Source organism: Chiroxiphia lanceolata, chromosome Z (assembly GCF_009829145.1).
Source record: "Chiroxiphia lanceolata isolate bChiLan1 chromosome Z, bChiLan1.pri, whole genome shotgun sequence".
Taxonomy (NCBI): domain Eukaryota; kingdom Metazoa; phylum Chordata; class Aves; order Passeriformes; family Pipridae; genus Chiroxiphia; species Chiroxiphia lanceolata.
The window spans coordinates 60,742,261-60,749,601 of NC_045671.1; the positions used below are offsets into that span (position 1 = coordinate 60,742,261).

Consider the following 7,341-nt stretch of genomic DNA (forward strand, 5'->3'; position numbering starts at 1 on the left):
CTCTGAATGACTGAATTATGAGGCATTAGTATGTTACTTGGCTACTAATGACTGCCATTGGAAGACAGGTTCTGCTGATGTCCTTGGGTTTTTTAGTTATTCTCAATAACACTGGTACATATATGGTTTACCTTCCAGGAGAGCTGGACAAAGTATGTAATGATACAACAAGCCTGGATGTTTCCAGATGACACTCAAAAGCAGCAAGAAAGATTAGTAAAGTTACCAACTGAATAAAAATACAATGGTAAACAAACTAATGATCAACAAAATCAATGGGCTTCAGGTCAGAGAGCCAATCATCAATATAAATTCACTGAACATTACACAGAGATAGTAGGAGAAATTCTAGAATTACTCTACATGAAGCACAAAGAAGGAAACTCCCATTGAGTGGTGAACATATGAAAGCAAAAACATACTGACACAATGTTAAAAACTCAACTACTTTAATAAAGTAATATTCACAGATCTTTGAAAATGGGAAACAACACAGTACCTTTATCCTGCACATTCCTATATTTCTGTCTTATATCAAAGAGGACCTCATTCTATCCCAAGCTAATGTATCAAATCCTGCACCTCCTCTATTTTTTAAAAGCCTCAAAAGTTCACAGTAGTCTAATATTCTCCACCCTTTAAATATTCCCTCCTTCTCTGTACATTTAACAATCTGTCAACAGTAAAACATTACTTTCAAAGCCAGTCATAGTGCTTTTCGAAGCCAGGTATACCCCACTATGGCAAGAACGACAAAATATATGTATGCAGAAAGCAATAACTGATAGAAGAAATATAGTATTCTCCCATTAAAAACCAACCAAACAAAAAACCAAACAAAACCCACATCAAACAAACAAATCCAAAACAAACAAACAAAACACAAAAACCAAGAAACAAAAAAAACCCACCCAAAAAACCAATATCAGAAACAAAAAACACAAGGCCAAGGCCATAAAATTCAGTAAGTTCAAATATGGCTTATTTTGTTCACCTTGTATATATTGTTTCACTAAAGAGTTTTACTAGGAAAAGACCTTTTCCTTTTACCATCTACTGTTAATCTTTGATTCTTCAGGCAACCCTGGCTGAAGAACTGTAGCCATAATACACATTTTTCTAATCCTGAACTGGTCTGCAAGGGTATCTTCAGAGGTCTCGTAAATTTTAAATCAGAATAAGCCTTGGAGAGGAACATCTGTCTGTTTTCCTGCACCAAATGTTTAGTTCTCCACTGCTGATAAACTTTGAGTAAAATAAGGAGATTAGATGCTTCACAGAGCAACTAATTTACTTATCTATAAACACACACAAAGCCTAAATTTTCTGTCACTTTCTGACTGACTTGAAAGCAAGTATACTAAAAAACAGTGATAGTAAGATTCAGGCTATAATCAAGGAAGAATCATATGTGTATTTTCCTGGTTTCATCCACGATGGAGTTAATTTTCTTCCCAGTAGCTGGCACAGTGCTCTGTTTAGTATGAGAATCATGTTGGTATCACACTGATGTTTTAGTCGTTGCTAAGCAGTGCTTACTCTAAATCAAGGACTTTACAGCCTCTCATGCCCTGCCAGTGAGAAAGCTGGACAAGAAGCTGGTAGGGAACACACACAGAACCACTGACTCAAACTGGCCAAAGATATTCTGTACCATACAACATAATGCTCAGTATATATAAGCTGGGGAGAAAACTGGACAGGGCTGCTGCTCAAGAACTGGTTGGGCATCAGTTGGTGAGTTGTGAGCAATTGGATTGTGCATCACTTGTTTTGTGCATTCTACTTCTTCTACCATTATTATTGTTTGTTTGTTTTTCCTTTTCTGTCTCATTAGACTGTCTTTATCTCAGCCCAGGAGTTTTCTCTCTTATACTCTTCCAATGCTCTCCCTTATCCTGCTGGAGTTGGGGGGAAAGAGGAGAAGATGAGTGGGGCTTAGTTGCTGGCTAAACTAGTCGTGGGGTTAAACCACAGCTCTCAACTACAGCATTTTTGAAACAAAAACCAAAAGGAGAAGCAAGATTAGCAAATGGTTACATACATATTGAACTGTCAAATATGAATTGTCTCAGTAAGTTCACAGCGGACAATAAAATACATGGGTATTTGCAGAGTGTGGATCTGGAATTAAGACTCACTGACTGAAAACATAGACTAAAGAAAAATATTACAAAACAAAGTATGAAAAAAAAAACCAACTTCAAAGTTATTTGAATTCTAACTCGTGGTAAGATCTGAATTCAAAAGTGTTTATTTCTTCCATGTATGTTCCTGAAGACCTAAATCAGTACAGGAAAAATGTCCCTCTGCCTGAAAGCAGGTAACTGTATCCTCTCATACTAACCAAGAAAACTCAGAGCATTGAAATCAACTGATTTTGGCATAGAAAAAATCTTTTTGCTTGTTAAAAACCCACATTCATTTATCGTATAAATACAAAGCCTTATCTTATGCCTTCCCAGTGGAATCATTCACTTGTATAAGTACTAAAAAAATCATCACATAAACTAACAGTGTTTTACATTATTGTTTATTTATATTTTTTATATTGTTTATTTGTCTTTTTTGCAGTTACCTTGAAGTTCCTTCTATTGTCCCCTTTCTTCAGCAACAGTGGTAGCTGGTGGTAGGGCTTCTCAGGAACAGCAAGTCTATTCAGAAAATTTTGCCAACATAACTCTAGAAACTCATGAGAATATGAGGTAAGGCTTGTATTGTCATCAACAAAACTCAAATTCAATCATTTGAATTGAATTCAATGCTGAGGAGAATTCAGTTCTCATCAACAAAAACCAGGTTTTCAAAATTAAAGACATCTCTGAAGAATGTAGCAGAGTGTTGGTGTTTGCAAAGACTGCTATAGCCCTTATCTCTGTGATTAAAATCTCTCCATCACTCCAAAATTAATTTAGAAGAGAGAAAATAAGCATACCTGGGAAAGCAACTAAATTAAAATATACTAAAATAAGTTTTAAACTTCCTTTTAGAACTCTTACTATTTTTGTCAATCTTGGACATTTTATATCTCAGGACCTTATCTCCAGGAACACGTGACACACTTCTATTTTTACTTTGTTGACAAGTAAACCAAAACCATTAGTTAAGAAAAAATGATTGGCAGACAGTTCAGGGATAGGTGATTACTGTGAAACTGTAGAAGATAAGTAGGAAGATTAGTTTATTAAGAATGTTGGAAATACATCAGGGAAAATGATGACCAAATGAGGAAAAAAAATATATTTTTAAAAAAGTTAATCAAATCAACAAAGAATGACAAAACAAGTATCTAAATCTATTTACTGCTCACATTGTTCTACTATAGTTGGAAAAATATCTGTGTTATGAACTTCTGTGTTCCGTGTACAATACTGAGTGAATTTGCTAGTATAGCAATTTTGCATTGCATTAGCTTACACTGTTATTCACCTAAAGCTAATATAAGGAAACCAGAGTCTTAGTCAAACAAATCCCTGGTTCCAGCTGTATTACCCAGAAGAAAAAAAACTTTCATAAAGCTGCTTATTCTAAAGAAGGGAGTTAGAAAGTTTGCACTCCATCAAAGCACTGGTGCTTCAAAGTTTCCTTTTGATCAATAGAAAACTCCAAGGCAGAAATTTCACTTATAAAGGGATTTACTACCAATGTGTATGAATGAATAGAATGAAAGACTAAGAAAAGAGCATTAGATCACTTTAGTTTTGGCTACCAAACAATTTTCCTGGTATAGGCCAACTGCATTTCTAACCAGATGAGGTACATATGTTTACTTCTGATATACCATCTTATATACAATTTGCCTGAGACTTAGAAGTTTGTGTCCAATATGATAATAGGATAGAACATTTGTAAGTAAAAAGAACTTTATGACCAGAGCAATAAAGACCCAACATGCACAGGCCACCTGGCCTTTTTGTTCCTTTCTGATTGTATGGAAGTTTGTAGTAAGTAACCAGTAAGTAGTTAGTGGATAAATTTAAAGAGTCTTTTCTTTCTAATGCTATAAGTAAGTTTATTAGGGTAGTTAAATGAGAAAACTTAATTAATCTTCCTACTTTGATTTAGAATACTTTATACAGAGGCATACCATACATAAATTTAGGACACTACAAAGTTATCTTTTCCTCCTATTAAATACAATTCTATTTTTAATGGCCATAATAATTATCAGATCCTCTCTACTGTAATGTTTGATTTAAGTTTACATAATGAGCACTGAATCTTAGAGTGCACTACATAAATCAGACTATTTTCACAACCAGTTCCAGTCTGCCTAACAGTGTAGACAAAAGTGAATTTTTATACCTAGGGGGTCATGAAACAGAAAGAAGTCCTGTGAAACAAAGCTTGACAAATGAAAGGAGAAGAAGGACAAGGACATCTTGGGGGAGAAATCTCTCCATCAGTTATTAGAATCATCCCTGCATATTGTGGAGTAACTCTTCAGGGAGCAGCGAGTGAGAGAATCCAGGTGCACATACACTATGCTACTCACCCAAACCCACTCACTGTATCACTCTATCACAAACTCCCTCACAGTTCACCTCAGCTGGCCTGCCAGCAGAGACATGGCCTGAATGGCATCAGAAAAAAGATAAAGCTGGGTCCCTGCCCAGTACTGACACACACTGATGCCAAACTGCCCCTGTATAGCCTCCCTACTCCCCAAAAAAGCATAACCCACACCTCTGTTGCTGGTTTCTCAATGCTGCATTTATGGCAATTTGGCAGGGTTTTATGTTGTCTATCAAAATAAAGCAGCCAATGTCCTCCCACTGCCATCTGGAACCTATGGAAGAACTGATAAGTACTTTTTGGAACTGATAAAATACTTTTGGAACTGAAAAGACTAGGTGCTCTGTTCCCCAGTACAATTAGTGTCAAATGGAGAACCATGCAGAAGACCACCTGAAATGGGTTTCTGAAGGCACTGAATCAGCACCTGGCCATCCATGGGGAAGACAAGAAAAATTGCTGCTTTATCTGCAATTGTGAAAAGATGGACAATGTTGATCAAAGTTGTCCAGGAAAAGACAATGAGAAGATTGAGAACTGTTTCAGTGGTATACTCTGTAGTATGTAAAAGCTAGGTACAATTTCAGGCTTACTGATGTGAAGCATTAGAAAAAGTTCTCTCTCGTCCAAGTTCTAAACATTATGTTCTACTGCTAACATGTTGATATTATTCTGTTTTCTGTTAATCAGATAGGCAACAAAAACAGTGAGTAATTTTATTTTTGCCACTGTCTCCCAAGTCCTAGCAGATCCAACAATACTGTGAGTAATTTACTAAGTGTGAATTTATTCAGAGCACCACTTTTTTTTCTGGAGGATACTTTCTATGTGCAAGTTTATGGGACTACTGTAAGACACTGAACACACATTCTGTGAGAAATGATCCTCTCAGAGGCCAGGGAGCATGAGGCAGAACCTGAAAAGAAGTTTTGGAATTCTACTTTGAGTAAACAGAGAGGCAACTGTTTTCTTTTATTATTAACATAAATCGAAAGTTCCACATACTGTCAGTGTCATCATAATGCAGAACATTTGGACATTACTAACTTTAATTGCTTATAGGCAAGATAAGTTTTTGAATTTATTGTCTTAGAACATACAACAGATAACAGATTATGAAGACATTTTTATCAGGATGATCTTCAAATTTTTTCAGGAACTACCTGAGCTTCTCACAACATCATTAGACCAAATGTAAATTAATGCAAACTCAGAGAAGCTAGAGCAGACTGGCAAATGGCAGAGAGGATAGAAGACGTAAGCAAATTTTACCTCAGCAAGCCTCTAGTCCTGCCCTGAGATACAGGAGTTAAATTCAACCAGATGAGTTTTCAAATTTCTGCTGTCTGTATTTGAAAAAGAGAATTTGTGCTTGATTTGCTTCTGAAATAAAATTCAACCTGTGAATTTCTGAGCTTTACAAGAATTCAAGAACAGAAGTTTCACCAACCACTTGGTTTCGCTGATGAGATTTCTGTGGGGATGGTGAGGTGGAAAAGGGGATGTGACAGAGTCACTTCAAGATGCTCATGAAGGAAGGTAATTAAGATTTGTTTTTATGAAAGACTTCAAAAAGCATAATCTTGAAGTGCTATGTTTATCAAGTATGCTTGGTGTTAATTCCTGACATCTCTTTGGTGGGTGCCATTTCCTAATCATTCCAAGGAAAACAAAACCCTGTAATTTTACTGATTTTCTTTCTCATGCTTTTAAAAGGATAATGATGTTGCTCTGAAAACCTTTCAAGTCATGGCCTGAATTTTCAAAATACCTAATCCTTACCCAGAATATAAACATGTTACTTTTAGGTTTCTCTCTTTATCTTAATGACTTGAACAACAATTTGGCCTCTTCCAATTTCAATTCACAGAACCGAGTATTTCTTCCTGCTTGCCTTTCGCTATTTAAAGCCCTCTGTTTGCTTTGAGGCAACACAGACTCTTTATATGTGGATGACTCTTATTAAAAACTAACAGAGATGCAATTAAGAATAACAGGAGAAGACTGGGGAAAGCATGCATTGTAAATGTGCTCATATGTTTAGAATCATGAAGTCACAGAAACGTTTTAAGTTGGAAAAGGCCTTTAAGATCAACAAGTCTAACTTCTAACCCAGCACTGCCAAGTCTACCACTAAACAATGTCCCTATAGCAAAATTCAGTTGACTTTGACTACTGATAAAAATTATTATAAATCATCTGAAGTATTCTTTTTCAAGTGGTTAGGTTGTATTTCCTCTATTAAAGCTTTTTTTTCTTCTGTTTGCTACTTTAAATATCACTTTTTTATATTTTGTGAAACTCTTTCTTTCAAAATCACAGGACATCCTTTTCTAGGACCATTATGTTAACATCAAAAGAATATATTTGGCTTAATAAATAAGGATTTACTTTCTGATATTATAGTCTCTGTCAATCCTTAGTAATTGTATTGCTTAGTGTAGTTCCTATTTTCTTATGTACAGTGGCATTGTTCATATCAGAAATGTCAAGAAGCTATTTATATAAGTATTGGAAAATTTTTAACAGACTAGTTATATTGCTAGAGGAATATCTGTACAACAGCCCATCTTGTCCTCTCTTATTCCAAAAAGAAGTCTACATTAGCAGTTACATTGTCCAAGTTACATTAGTATGTTGCACTATTAGGAGTACAGTAGTAGCTGATCTTGAAGAACTTGCTGTTTTTAATAAAATTATTGGCAGAATGGTTAAAATATTTATACGTATGTGCCAATATCACTACTCTTTACTATTAAAAACATCATCCTAATAAATAATTTTCACATAAACACGTACCAGATGCTAATAAACTGCTGCAACACC

General features: G+C 35.4%; 1 long non-coding RNA gene across 1 annotated transcript; it reads left to right on the forward strand.

Annotated features, from left to right (window-relative positions):
* The first annotated feature begins 1,405 nt into the window (after window positions 1–1,405).
* On the forward strand, window positions 1,406–6,049 carry LOC116781146. Its single transcript, XR_004354778.1, has 3 exons — window positions 1,406–1,737; window positions 2,575–2,705; window positions 5,672–6,049. It is a non-coding gene; the product is annotated as an uncharacterized LOC116781146 (long non-coding RNA).
* Window positions 6,050–7,341: the final 1,292 nt, after the last annotated feature.